The sequence below is a fragment of the Macrobrachium nipponense genome, chromosome 24, assembly GCF_015104395.2.
Source record: "Macrobrachium nipponense isolate FS-2020 chromosome 24, ASM1510439v2, whole genome shotgun sequence".
Classification (NCBI taxonomy): Eukaryota; Metazoa; Arthropoda; class Malacostraca; order Decapoda; family Palaemonidae; genus Macrobrachium; species Macrobrachium nipponense.
Genome location: NC_061091.1, coordinates 9,847,138 through 9,863,263, shown reverse-complemented (window position 1 = coordinate 9,863,263; position 16,126 = coordinate 9,847,138). Strand labels below are relative to the sequence as shown.

The 16,126-nt window shown below is 37.1% G+C and overlaps 1 long non-coding RNA gene across 3 annotated transcripts in view; it reads left to right on the top strand.

The window, feature by feature from the left end:
- The window catches only part of LOC135205437 (uncharacterized), a 222,642-nt gene that overhangs the window by 100,457 nt on the left and 106,059 nt on the right, over positions 1-16,126 (top strand). The gene's annotated exons all lie outside the window — the stretch shown is intronic.

Genomic DNA, 16,126 nt, shown 5'->3' with positions numbered 1-16,126 from the left:
CCCCGTCAAGCGATACCCCCGAGGCATGCCAGTACCCATCTCCTTGCAATACCCCGAGGCAGGCAGTAGTACCCTCCCCATACACTATCACCCGAGGCAGGCCATACTCCCCTTGCAATGTGCCTTTCTGCGCTGGTTAGCAGAAATGTGCTGAGCCCGTAAAATTGTGTGACCGCTCTGTCTCTAAGCTAAATATGCTATCCAAGCACAGTTCACATGCATAAACACATCTTTATACACCCTTATGTGTCAAACAAAGACGAATACGTCTATTATAAACACGCGCAAATAAATAAAACACGTCACTTTGCTATTATGGGGAAAGAAAAGAAAATTTTTTTGACCTCTTGAACCAACCCCATAACCCTGAAATATTAAAAAAAAAAAAAAAAAAAAAAAAGAACCTCCCCTTGATAAACTGTATTTTAACACTCACCATTCCATAACGGGAACAAAAAGAACTCGGAATTCGCGTACGATACGGCAGTGACACGCATGATTGTCTCGGGAATCACACTTCACAAACATCTTAGTACCAACTGACTGTTCCCCGCTCCTTGAAGCGTCTCGCTCTGGGCAAAATGCTGACCCTATAAAAATCCTTCCCCTCCCCTTTGCACAGTTAATGGATAGATATTTCTCATTTTTTCTCACTAAGTAACTGAAAACCAAAAATTTAACAATTTTCCACAATCCCACAAAGGCTTTGTCATTCGAAAACTATCGCTAAGCCATAACCCCTTTATTTTCTAATTGGTCACCTATCTCTTCATTGGCGTTCCCAGGCATAAAAAAAACCTTTTATACCGTTTTTTCACCGCCTGTCACCAACCTGTAATGAGGATATTTCCTCATTATTCATTTGGTAAACGTGTAACTCGAGCGTCAGGCAAAACAAACAAACCTCTCTATATTCCAAGTAACTAGCGGCTCGCGACTTTCCTTTCTCTCTCTCTCTCTCTCTCTAGCACCAATGCCTCTCTCTCTCTCTCTCTCTCTAGCACCGATACCTCTCTCTCTCTCCACTCTAACAGGTAACCAAAATGAGAGAGTTGCATTATAAAAGATACATTTAATAACAATGAATAAATAAGGAATCAATCAAGTCTTACAGACTAACTTAATTCAATTAAAACCCCAAGAGTAAAATGTCCAAATAGTAATGGTCACCAAATGTCTATTTCCCCATCGGGACTCCCTCTCGGTCCCCCCATGGTTCTTGCCAGAACCGTCTGTTCAAAGGCATAGAAAACACTCCATAAGTACACACACAAGTTTAACAATCAGAGACTAAAGATTGAATATTACCACAAAAATGTCAAATAGGTAACAAGCCACTCTTTGGCTAAAACAGTTCAAAACTCACCCAAGCAGCTGGCCTATTTAAAGCACTATATTATAAAGAGACTCCCGGTGAGCACCACGGCATCCTGCCTTTCTTCCAAAGACGCCTCTATCAAAATCCCCCATAGACTTGCGTATCATACATTATCAATAGAAGAGGCGCACACGCACATACGAACGCACAGTTCGTTAGCGCCTCACAATTACTGGCTGCAACCAGTTTCACAAAAAGGGCACTTTGAGAAGAGTTCATAAACTGTCGTCATTGTACTTGTCTAACTATGCAGTTTTAGTCACGCCACCCACAGAAACCCATTGTTCAGCTTTCCTCGGGTCGTTGCTTCTCCACATTCCAATAGGTCACAGCGAACATATTGGCAATATATCATTAATCAAACCCAAAACCCTAGGCCTACATATATATATATATATATATATATATATATATATATAGATATATATATATATATATAAGCGAATACCACAGGAAAGTGATAAGACTGTCATTTTCCTGTGGTATTCGCTTATATGATGAAGTCACGTGCATCTACTGTAATTTTCTAAATATATACATATGTATGTATATGTATACTGTATATATGTGTGTATAAGTTTATACACATTCACACACAGCCATGACTATTTCCGAGCCACTTTTCCTATAACATAGCCAACTCACTTGTCAGCATAGAAGGCTTTTGCCGGGATGAAGATGAAGTGGACAGAGTTCCTTCATATCCTGCACTGCCTCTCCTTCATCTCCTAAATCTTCTTATCGAGGAACATTGCTCTGCAGAGAGCGTTAGGTGGGGAGCAGGTGCCTGCTGCAAGGGCGTGCGATGAGTAGTCAGGCAGTAGGTACAGGATGATTGAAAATCTCCCCCCTACTCAGTAATCTGTATGAGTGGACTTATTTGTAGAGAGAGAGATCTCATTCACGCTTTCATATTCTCTGGGGTGATATATATATATATATATATATATATATATATATATATATATATATATATATATATATACTATATATATATATATAATATATATATATATAGATATATAATATATATCTATTATATATATATATATATATATATATATAATATATATATATATATATATATGCCACCACGGAGGAAAATAAAAAGACGAGAATTGCCAAGATCTTTCGGCCTACACGACCCTTAACTTGAGGCACAAGTAAAAGGTTGTGTAGACTGAAAGATCTTGGCAATATTCGTCTTTTCATTTTCCTCCGTGGTGGCATCATCTTTATTTATACATGGCATTAGTTCCTCGCTGGACGAGTGGTTTTCGCGCTCGGCTACCAATCCGGTGGTCCGAAGTTCGAATCCCGGCTCGGCCAACGCGGAATCAGAAGGAATTTATTTCTGGTGATAGAAATTCATTTCTCGAAATAGTGTGGTTCGGATGCCACAAAAAGCTGTAGGTCCCGTTGCTAGGTGACCAATTGGTTCCTAGTCACGTAAAAATATCTTATCCTTCGGGCCCTAGGAGAGCTGTTAATCAGCTTAGTGGTCTGGTAAAACTAAGATATACTTAACTTATACATAGCATTACGTTTTATATGATTCGTGATCAAGTTATTCACACACACACACACACACACACACACACACACACACACACACACATATATATATATATATATATATTATATATATATATCTATATATAGATCTTATATATATATATATATATATAATATATATGTGTGTGTGTGTTTGTGTGTGTGTAAATAGTATATAATATATATATATATATATTATATATATATATATATATATATTATAAACTTATGCATATATATTTTACATTATATATGTAATACTATATATTATATGTATATAATTACATACATATATATGTGTGTGTGTATAGCAACGTATCCTGTTGAGCCTATCTCAAATAGAAAAAAAAACTTTCCAGTACCCTTCAGTTGCATGAGAAATTCAACGCCGCCTTTAACGCGGTTCAATTTTTTTCAATCACGTCACGTCAGTTCTTTCGGGGTTTTTCCCCAAAGTCCAGTATTCCATGAGGTCTATTGGGTACGAGGAAAGGTCAAAGGTCATTTGGAATCGATTCCTGAGTTTCGACTGCCTCTTTCTGAACTGGTATTGAGTCGTTAAAGCTTTTGTCGTCATTGTTAGCTGTTTATTCCACTGTTTGTGAAAGCTTATCTTCATGTGTTATTATTATTGTTATTTTTATAAAAAGTAATTGCATTATTATTATTATTATTATTATTATTATTATTATTATTATTATTATTATTCGGAAGATGAACCCAATTCATTTGGAACAATCCTACCACAGGGGCTATTGACTCGAAATTGAAGCTTCCAAAGATTATTATTATTATTATTATTATTATTATTATTATTATTATTAATTATTATTATTCAGAAGATGAAACCTGTTCTTATGGAACAAGCCCACAGGGGCCACAGACTTGAAATTCAAGCTTCCAAAGATTACGGTGTTCATCAGGAAGAAGTAGGAGAAGCTTCGTAAACACAGAAAGGAGAGATTTCGCTTATTAAAAAAACAAAATGTAAATTAATAAATAGATGAAAATGTATTAAAATGGAAGGATAATAATGTTAGAGCAGCAATGCATTGCACTTTCTGAAAACAAAAATAGAAAAAGAATCAGGTGTCTGTGTATGCAGTACATATGGAAGATCGTATCTTCAGTTTATATTCTTTATAGCAGAATGGCTCGTTTGTTAAGAATAGAACCCCATTTTAACCTTTGACGTGAACGAACGATTATGAAGCTTCAAGAGAGCCGTGGAAATTGCAGGGAGCTATCGAAACAAAAAGGCACGTGAGGTGCTCCTATGGTTTTTGAGAGAGAGAGAGAGAGAATGTCGTCCGTGATATTTTTTATTTCACTTTAAGAATAAAAATTTAAACTTTTTCTGTTTATCTGTATGACTAAGTTGTCATAGAATTGGGCAAACCTCAGAAATATTAAAAATAGCTCTAGAAATTTTTTTTATAATACATGAAATACAAAAAATGTTCACGTATGTGGTGGTACCACATGATGTGGTGCACTGTAGGCATTACCAAAGTGTGTGCTGCGTCCCTTCGTCCCCTAACTGTAGCCTTTTACATCACCTCCATTACAGTTTCTCCCGGTTCCACCTTTGTGTACTTTTACTTGATCTACTTTATGTTTTGGATCTCTGTCCCTTGCTGTCCAACCACTCCAACTCCCTCTCTTTCATTGTCACAACTTTTACATGGCCGATGGTGCACTAGTGCCCGGCGGTTTAACAGCCTCAATTTCATAAAATGAAATAGAATGACACACACAAAATTTTATATTTCTCGTGCATATTCCACCATTAAACCAATTTATTTGACTTCAAGGTTAGTACGTTAGCACTACCAAGCTTCTCAGCGCTATCCACCCGGCCTCTAGAAATAGAGACAAGAGGACTCTAGCATTTGCTGAGAATTGTTAGTAAATACGTACTGGGTTGAAACGTATACAACGAAGAAGTGACGAAACAGAGAGAGAGAGAGAGAGAGAGAGAGAGAGAGAGAGAGAGAGAGAGAGAGAGAGAGAGATTCGTAATTGGTTATCTTAGCTAGCTTTTGCAGTCAGCAATTATAAGAGACAGGGAAGGGGAGAGATCAATTATTTATTTTAATAACTAATTTTGGCAATATATAGCTAAGATAGAAAGAGAGAGAGAACGAAAGTTACTCACTCGTTTATCTAAACTAACTTTGGCAATTTATAACTGAGAAAGAAAAAGAGAGAGAGAGAGAGAGAGAGAGAGAGAGAGAGAGAGAGAGAATGATAAACGTCTGTCATTACAACTAGTGGCAGCAGATTAATAGCATCGCTCAAGTTCGAGAGCGACCTTCCGTAATCCTCAATCAAACTTTTTGTCATCCGAACCTCGAGAACTTTTCTTGGCCTGAGAACAGAGAAGAAGAAGAAGAAGAAGAAGAAGAAGAAGAAGAAAGAAGAAGAAGAGATAAGAGGAAGAAGAAAAAAAGGGAAAAGGAAGGGAGAAAGGAGGGAAGAGGAGGATTTTAATATGTGAGAGAAGTGTTTTGAAGACTCCTTGAAATGCAACAGTCTAATGAGAGAGAGAGAGAGAGAGAGAGAGAGAGAGAGAGAGAGAGAGAGACCCTCTAACCCCTATACAGTGGGGTTCATTCCCCCCTGAACGATTATCCGCCCACAGAAAATTTTGAAAAAGTCCCCCTCTTCACTGTTGCGCAGAATCCTTCGAGAGGAAAGAAAAAAACATAATGGGATCCTTCTCTATTGAGGCACTTTCCCGGAAGGAGTTGTTGTCCTGCGGTGGACCGTTTTATTGCTAACGCTCCTATTTGCATCCCTGCCTCCTTCGTCCTTCCCCCGCGATTGGAAGGATAGGATGCCTGCAGGAGAAAATATCCGGGGGAATAGTTCCTTGCATGAAATGGTCGTCACCCACGTGTTCTCAGTTGTTATTGGAATGAATAATTTTCTATTTTTGTTTCACCCTGTTGTTTCCCATTTTGCCTCGCCCTGTTGAGAAATTCCGTTGCAGATTATTTGCTTGGGTAAACTTACGTGACAGGATGCTTCTATGTAAAGATAAAGAAGTGGGTGTTATATGTTTCATTGTAAAGATGAAGAAATATATATTGTATTTCTTTGTGAAGATAATGGAACATATTTTTTTTATAAAGATAAAAAATATACATAGATATATTTCATAAGGAAGCGTGTGTATATTTCTGTAGCTTTACAAAGAATTATATCGTCTTGCTTGGTTATTATTGTTAATGTATTGCAAGTTGGATTTTTCAGACTTTGCGAGGATCAACAAAGAAACGAAGGAATAATGCTCTGAATTTTGCAAGTGCTTATGATTTAGGAAAGGTTAATTGAATACTAGGGGGTATTTGGGGTTTAGTTTGTGAATACGTCTATATATAATCATTTAAAAGCCCATTCTCCACAAAACTGACCTTCGTATCTTTATGAAATTATATTGACTAAATTCCACCCATTCGTAGAAAGTAATTTCCACGGTAAAGTAACAAAGTAACCTCCGCAGTAAAGTAACAAGAAAACAAGGTAACAAAAAAATAACCCAGTAAAGTAACAAGAAGGTAACCTTCACAGTAAAGTAACAAGAAAGTAGCCTCCCCAATATAAAGTAGTAAGAAAGTAACCCCACAGTAAGGTAACAAGAAAGTAGCCATCCCAAGTAACAAGAAAGTAACCCATAAAATAACAAGAAAGTAACCTCTTCAGTAAAGTAAAAAAAGAAAAAAAGGCAACTTCCACAGTAAAGTTACAAGAAAGTAACCCAGTAAAGTAACCTCCACAGTAAAGCAACACGAAATTAGTCACGCCAGTAAAGTAACAAGAAAGTAACCCTGCAAAGTAACAGGAAAGTAACATCCTCAGTAAAGTAACAAGAAAGTAATCACCACAGTAATTTAACAAGAAAGTAACCCAGTAAATTATCGTAACAAGAAAGTAACCCAGTAAAGTGACGTAACAAGAAAGTAATCACCCCAGTAAAGTGACGTAACAAGAAAGTAATCACCCCAGTAAAGTAAGAAGACAGTTACCTCAGTAAAGTAATAAGAAAGCAACCTCCACAGTAAAATAACAATTATTTGACGGTCATAACCCCCAGTAAAATAACAAGAGAGTAATCCTGTAACCGCCTCAGTAAAGTAACAAAAAAGAAACTTCCACATTAAAATAACAAGAAATTAACCACCCCAGTAAAGTAACAAGAAAGTAACCTCCATAGTAAAGTAACAAGAAAGCAACCTTCACAGTAAAGGAACAATGAAGTAACCTTTTACAGTAAAGTATTAAGAAAGTAATCCCACAGTAAAGTAACGAGAAAGTAACCTCCACAGTGAAGTATTAAGAAAGTAACCTCCACAGTAAAGTAACAAGAAAGTAGCCTCCACAGTAAAGTAATAAGAAAGAATTTTAAAGAAAGCATATCCCACTTGGAATACTTATCCTAAGTTGATGATCGAGTACAAATCTTCTCTGGAGTCGGATGATAGTAAAGTGAATCTTTTTGCAATCTATAGTGAATGCTTAAATGATGTCCTCTGCGAGTGTTTACCCTCAGTTCTCAAAAACATGTATTCACTATCTTACCTGAGCTCAGTGTTATATAACAGTAATATGCGGCTGGTGCCACATATAAGTTCAGATGAATACAAAATCCACTTTCATTTTTCTGTGACACATGGGTAAATAATCATACTACAAAGTTTCATTTTAAAAAATCAAAGTCCTAAGGACTTAGGATTACGCCAAAGTCTAATTCATTGATAAGTAGCTAATCCCGAATTTAGAAGAATGGTCAGGTTTCTAACATGAGCCTTTGTCCCTCATTAAATCCGGCTAATTGGAAAGCTAGTTTGTAAAATGTTTAGCATCAAAACGGTCCCGTAGGCTTTACAACGTTAGTTGCTGTACCTTTGACTTCAGATTTTCGCACCTATTAACAATAATAACATGGGCCACTGACTTGAAATTGAAGCTTCCTAAGAATATTATGGTGTTCATTAGAAAGAAGCAGCAGGAACAAGAATAGTTGTATTCCAAAGAATTCCAGTTACTGCTACAAAGCACAACTACAAAGTTGACTAATTATTTGACAGTCACAAACCACAAATAGTTAATAGAGGCAGCAAAAATACATCTTTGGGAGTAATTTATTGCTTAAATCGTCTTAACATAAACAGCTAACATGGCGGTATTCTATCAGTGTTAAAGTAATAGTTCTTTAATAATGTATCTCCTACGCAACAGGACGATATAAGTAAGCCTTTTTAATTAAATGCTGTCACCTCGGGGAATCTGGATTTAGTCCATACTTTACTTCACCTCCCCTTAGCCTCTCTCTCTCTCTCTCTCTCTCTCTCTGATGTATTTCTACTACTGCCCCTCATCAGTATAGGATAAAGGGCAGGGATTACTTGAAAGAGAGAGAGAGAGAGAAGAGAAATCGAGAGAGAGAGAGAGAGAGAGAGAGAGAGAGAGAGAGAGAGAGAGAGAATGATAAAAGAGAAACGTATAATGTGGTAACTATTTAGCTCGCTAAAGAAACATATGTCGCACTACACTAGTTAGCAGAAAATAAAAATATCTAAAGCGTGTTACAGGTACAACATTAAAACAGTAAAAAAAAAAAAATAATATATATATATCTATTTTATATATTATATATATATATATATTATAATATATATATATATATATATATAGATATAACGATATATATATATATATATATATATATAATATATATAACGCATGTTGTAAATAGAAAGTGCATTCGAGTGGATTCTCCAAAGATACTTTTGGAGTTTCATTTGAGGTTCAAGAATTCTCGCTGGCAACGTGAGAGATCATGGAAAATGAGTTTTTCAACTGTTTCATTAATGTAGCCAATTCTCGTGCTTGTGGTGAAAGCCAGAGGCCCGTCAGAGAGAAATCTATCGATTCGTGGTTTTCAAGTTCTATTTCAAAATCAATTTCATGAATCGGAAAGCCACTTTGGTATGTTTAAATTTTTTAGGAGTTACTGGCGTCAAATAAAACTCATTCTCCCACAGAGAGAGAGAGAGAGAGAGAGAGCGAGACCAGAGGACAGAAGAGAAGAGAGAGACGAGAGAGAGAGAGAGAGAGAGAGAGAGAGAGAGAGAGAGAGAGGAGAGAGATGTGGGGGGACGAACAGGCAGCTAAATAGACTTGCTTGTTGGGTCGCGGTGAGCTTAGGTATTCCATTTGATTCTTACCAGATTTCTTTTCATTATTATTATTATTATTATTATTATTATTATTATTATTATTATTATTATTATTATTATTATTATTATTATTATTTAGAGTTTCAGGTTGGCAGTATACGATAACTAGAATGCTAAAGTCGATCTCGGGTGGTAGAGAACCTCTGCAGTTTTATTATTATTATTATTCAGGTGATGAACTCCACTACCCTCCAATTATTTATTATGTACCTGTTAAACGAGAAATTAACTCATCCTTTACCTCTCTCAGGAGAAAAAAAAAATAAAAGAACACTAACATATAAGAGCTAATTCCTTTCGTCGAAGGGAAAATAACCCCTTCACATCTCTTCAGAGGCAGTGATACGCAACTCCCCCATAGGGATTTAAGTGGCATTTCCCGCTGATCAAAAGGGGATTCAAACCGTATTTGGGAGAGTTAACCCGTATTTCAAGAGAGCTCCAAGGACTGTAGACTATGGATCAGATGAAGAAGTCATTTCAAGGGTCTTTTGAGACACAGAGAAGGGGGAGGGGGGTTGGGAAGGGTCGGTAAGGGGAAGGCTCAGTCTCAAGTTTATTGAGTTCTTCATCTACGTACCTCGTAGGGGGAGTTGGGTAGTGCCGTCAGTGCACCTCACGGGGTGCACTGTAGGCATTACTGAAGGTACTTTGCAGCATTCCTTCGGCCCAGAGCTGCAAGCTCTTTCATTCCTTTTACTGTATCTCCGCTCACATTCTCTTTCTTCCATCTACTTTCCTCAACCCTCTCCTAACCATTATTCATAGTTCAATTGCGAGGTTTTCCTCCTGTTACACCTTTCAAACATTTTTACTCTCAGTTTACCTTGCAGCACTGAATGACCACAAAAGCCCCCGCGCTTGGCCTTTGGCCAAATTCTGTATTATGTGTTGCTCTGTTCATCTACTACGTAGACAAGTTAGTTTCGTTCTGAAAAACTGTCATTCAAGTTTGCTGTTTACAAAGGTACTTATCAGAATGCAGGCTTTGTTGTGCATTTTCTTCTTCAAGTTAACTAATCTCTTTAATTGAATATTATATATGTGTGTGTGCGTGTGTGTCACTACTGCCCTTTAATATAGAATTCAGTATGCTTTGTGAAGTAACGTATACCCCCAAAGGTGTATATAATATCCAGCCCCCTGGCCAGGATTCGAACCTATGCCCTTTGGTTTGGATGCAGAGGAAACTGTAACTTATTCATTCGGCTGTCTTTATAGCCAATGGCATAAGTTTCTCTTTCTTCTTCATTTCTGTGCTGTAGAAGTATTCTGTTGAGTTATTAGTTATCACGCAGAGATTAAAAAAAAGCGTGTAATAACTTCAAAGAATGATTAAAACGCAAAGCTCAAATTCATCAAACCTACTTCACACAGAAAAAAATAAATACCTGTCTTTCTCGAATAACGTTTGAAGTATTATTTATTATTCTCAAAAGAAGACCAACTTGTGATGAGTTTTTTTTTCCACCGATACTTGTGATGAGAAGGCAAAATAAGGATCCCAGATCTCATTCGGCAAAACTTTCGGCTTAAGAGCTCCGGCGTTGGAGGATGAGAAATTAAGGAAAAGTTCGAATTGGCTGAAGTAGTCTCCAACTGACTTCCCAATCAATTTCTTCTCTTCATTCCGAGCTTCGATTCCTTCCATTTAACTTTGTCTGTGATTCCTGATTATGCTTTGTTTTCATACACATGGATATAATATAATATATATATATATATATATATATATATATATATATATATATATATATATATAATCCAATAAGAGGTCGAGGTTAGTCCCCATTATGTAATACATGGAGAGGCAAAGCAGCTCAATAGTTTGGATTGCTTTATTGTTACCAACATTTCAAGACGATGGTCTCATTTTCAAAGCTATAAGATTTATGTTAATCTTGCTGGACAAGTTTGCAATTCATATATTTTTGGTTCGCAACCCAATGTATTAAGCTGTTTTGCTTCTTAACCTGTTTTATATATATATATGTATATATATATATATATATATATATATATTATATATATATATGTGTGTGTGTGTGTGTGTGTGTGTGTGTGTGTGTGTGTGTGTGTGTGTGTGTGTGTGTGTGACACCTGCATTTTTTACTTCATTAAATTTCCTCCAAGAAAAAGACCGTGCAAAGTAAAATAAACCGAAAATTGTAGTTTGTTTTTTAGTACAGAAAATGGTGCTTTGCCCTAAGCAGTTTTTACCTGGCTTGGCTTTTAGAGTGCTTGGCATGGCATTGGTTTGGCTTAGCTTAGCCTTTAGTGTTCTTGGCATGACTTGGTTTGGCTTTTAGTGTTTGGCATGGCATCGTTTGGCTTGGCTTTTATAGTTCTTGGCATATCATGGCTTGGCTTGGCTTTTAGAGTTCTTGGCATGGCATGGTCTTGCATGGCTTGGGTTTGCTTGGCTTTTAGAGTTCTTGACATGGCATGGTTTGGCTTGGGTTGGCTTGACTTGGCTTTGCATGGCTCAGCTTAGCTTGGCTTTTAGAGTTAATGGCATGGCATGGCTTGGCTTGGCTTGGCTTGGCTTTTAGAGTGCTTGGCATGGCATAGCTTGGCTTGGCTTTTAGTGTTTTTGGTTTGGCTTTGCTTGGCTTTTTATAGTGCTTGGCATGGCATGGTTTGGCTTGGCTTGGCTTGGCTTATAGAGTTCCTGACATATCATGGCTTGGCTTGGCGTGGCTTGGCTTTTAGAGTTACTGACATATCATGGCTTGGCTTGGCTTATACAGTTCCTGACATATCATGGCTTGGCTTGGCTTATACAGTTCCTGACATATCATGGCTTGGCTTGGCTTATACAGTTCCTGACATATCATGGCTTGGCTTGGCTTGGCTTATACAGTTCCTGACATATCATGGTTTGGCTTAGCGTGGCTTGGATTTTAGAGTTCCTGGCATATCATGGCTTGGCTTGGCGTGGCTTGGCTTTCAGAGTTCCTGACAAATCATGGTTTGGGTTGGCTTATAGATTTCCTGACATATCATGGCTTGGCTTGGCGTGGCTTGGCTTTTAGAGTTCCTGACATATCATGGCTTGGCTTGGCTTATAGAGTTCCTGACATATCATGGCTTGGCTTGGCTTTTAGTGTTTTTGGTTTGGCTTTGCTTGGCTTTTTATAGTGCTTGGCATGGCATGTTTGGCTTGGCTTGGCTTGGCTTATAGAGCTCCTGACATATCATGGCTTGGCTTGGCGTGGCTTGGCTTTTAGAGTTCTTGGCATGGCATGACTTGGCTTGGCTTGGCATGTCTTGGAGTGGCTTGGCTTTTAGAGTTCTTGGCATACTTAGAATTCACATAGAAACTAAAGGAGTGGTTATTGTACAGAGGAAGTGTTTATTCCACATAAAATATGGACTGGGGGAGTGCAAATTATATGTGACACCGGCAGTGCTGTTATGTCCACCTGTGTGTCATTCAACGGTGTTAAACAGAAACAACTGCAAACGAAACATTCCATAAGTGATCATAGACGCTTATTTGATTGATACTTTGCCTCTAGCTGTTCTGCGTCAGACCCGTTGAAGGAAACCCTGATTTTACTCTTTAAGTGTTAAATTTTAGGGTTAGTTCTAGCTATACTCTGTTTTTTTTTTTTCATCTGTCCACCCGCCTTTGGTGTTGGCATATGGTAACACTGCGTCCCGGGCTTTAGATAGTTATGCTATGTGTAAGTTTTGAGTAAATAAAAGGATATCTGGGTGTACATTTGCAACTGAAAAGTGTTTTAACAATTTACTGTATGCGAATTACACCATTAATAATCGAAATAGTTTATTATTATTGTTGTTGAATGTACGCTGAATGTAACTATCTAAAGCCCAGGACGCAGTGTTACCATACGCAAACACCTCAGGCGGGTGGACAGATGAAAAAAAAAACGAGTATAGTCAGTGTTTGTAACCCTGTTTAATGTAGCCTACAGTGCCACTGTGTTTAATAGAAGACACTGTAGTATCCCTTGCATTTTTAGTGAATTTTTGCTTGGTCCAACGTAGTCACTGATTCTGTTACCCTGTTGCAAAGGCATCCTAATTGAGCCAAGTCATTGATCTAGTCAATCAGTATTAATCTTAACCCCTGGGCCCAACGAGATCGTGGTTAGCACGGTACAATATATATATATATATATATATATATCATATATATATTATATATACACACACACTTATATATATTATATATATAATATATATATATATATATATATTATATTAATAATTTTTATTATATATTAATTATATATATATAGATATCCATACATATTACACACATATATATATATATATATATATATATATATATATATACTATATATCTATATATATATATATATAATATCATATATATATTATATATGTATATATAGTTAGTAGCTTGCATTTAATGGCATTATGTTAAAATGGAACTACATGCTCTTGTAACGTTTTCAGGATGCCAGGTATCATTGTACATTATATTCCAGTAAAGCTACGTTGTACCCATGCAGTATCCTGTGTCATATGAATTATTTGACTATGATTCATAGTCACGTATAGCTCATACACAATTTGTTGGCACTTGGTTTGGAAACACAAATATACCTTATTGCCGGTCAGACGAGGCCAAGTAATGCTAGTAGAATTGCAGGAGCCCATTAATTTGAAACCGTCAAATGTCTAGCCTTCGAGATCGAAAAGAAAGTTATTGGACGGAGCTAGAACCCAGTTATCCAAACATTCGGCGGCTGTACGGTTTATACACTTGTCACATTCGTGAAGTCTGTTTGTATGGTTTTTACGTTGCATGGAACCAGTGGTTATTCAGCAACGGGACCAACGGCTTTACGTGACTTCCGACCTACGTCGAGAGTGAGCTTATATCACCAGAAATACATATCTCTAACCCCTCAGCGGAATGTCCGAGAATCGAACACGCGGCCACCGAGGTGGCACGCCAACACTATATCGACCATGTCACTTAGGCGTGAAGTCTGGGCATCAGCGGTTAGTCTTTAAATCAGTATATGCTTTGCGGATGTCTTAATTAGTCTCAAGTATAAAGTACATCTTCACGAAACCGGTTCGTTTTGCATCCTACCTTATGTTAACGATGAGGTATAAAGACAATGTAAGTTAAAGACGTATGTGATTTGTTTTTCCTCTTGAGCCATCCCATCTTAAAGTAAGTCCCTTCTTGGTAAAAAAAACTAAATAGAAATAATTATTATCTGGTACTTGGCAAACATGCAAATAAAATCTTGGATTTATGACCATATTTTTAATAGTGTAAGGATTCATTGTTAAAATGTTACATTAAGAAAGATCATCAGTTTTAGCTGTCACTTCTCTTTTGTAATAATATCCCAGCCCCAATTTTTTCAACTGAAAATTTTACGAAAACGAAAAAAACAAAAAACTAGAGAAAGAAGACCATCAGTCGTCGAATCTTTGACGAAGAGCTCAGCGCCATCTGTTGGTTGAATTTTTCCCCACCACTGATTTTCACGAGTGAGTACACTGAGTTTCCATTATTCACTTTGCTTTTATCTTTCGTTAAATCGAAACAACAAGCTCAAGCGTTTTCTTATTTTGCTCTCCCGGTTACGAAATAAAATTCTGAATCCTGAGAAAAAGAAAATTCCCAATGGCAACATTGTAGTCATTCGTTTTACCCGAAATTCCAGCGGTTTCTTTTCTGGGAGTGGGTGGGAATGCAGCCAGAAATTACGAAGCTGTTTGTAAGTGAAAAGCTGAAATGTATTTCATTAGTTCTTTGTTTTTGTTCGAGAATCTATTTGGTAAATGTTTTGTTTATTTACTAAAAACCCAAATACTTGTCTGTGGGGGGAATATTCCAGCCTAAATTCACTGCTTAGTGAATTCATCAGTTATTTACTGAAAATTCAAAGCCCTGTCTTTTGGGGAAATATTCAGCTTAAATTCACTGCTCAGTCAATTCATTTAGAGGAAGCCCAGGTGAGTGAATTAGGCCTGTGTATACTCGTTTTTTTTTCATCTGTTCACCCGCTTGTGGTGTTTGCGTATGGTAACATTGCGTCCCAGGCTTTGGATAGTTACATTCAGCTTACATTCAACAATTATAATAATATCCTATTTCGAATATTAACGGTGTAATTCGCATACAGTAAATTATTAAAACAATTTTCAGTTGCAAATGTACACCCAGATATCCTAGTATTTACCTAAAACTTACACATAGCGTAACCATCTAAAGCCCGGGACACAGTGTTACCATACGCAAACACCACAGGCAGGTGGACAGATGGAAAAAAACTGAATATAATCTTAGTTGTCATATGTTTTTTCATCAACAAGACATTTTATATACACACACATTATATATATACGTATATATGTGTGTGTGTGTATGTTGTGTGTTGTGTGTGCATGTGTGCGCGCGCGCGTGCGCGCGCGTGTATATATATATCAAGCCTCCTCTGATATTAATTCGATCCCCTTTGAGTCATTATCCACAATGCATATAAGTCATAGGCCTCAAACGTTGTGGACTATAGGTCCCCCGCATGTAATTCTTTATTTTATTGGCTCCCAAGTAAGTGTGCAAAGCAAACGTATGAATTGTTGCTACGAGACCTCAGTGTTAATTGAGCATTTAAGATAATGCAAGATAATATGGTTGAAGACAATGCGAGTTAATTTATCTATTTGGAAACGGGTGTTAAAATGGCCTTTTGTGTTGTTATTCCAGTTGATGGTCAGTTATTTGAACTATTATTTCCTGTCGCCGTAAGATAAAATAAGAATAAGAACTAATGACGTATGCATGTGGGAAGCGTTTGTCAGAAATTGTGTTCTTTTGTATTCTGGTGACTTTATTTTATGATGTTATACGAGTTTCACCTTGTGCCCCACAAAAAATTCCATGACCTCCCAACGTTTATCGACCCATTCCTGAACCGTAGGCTCG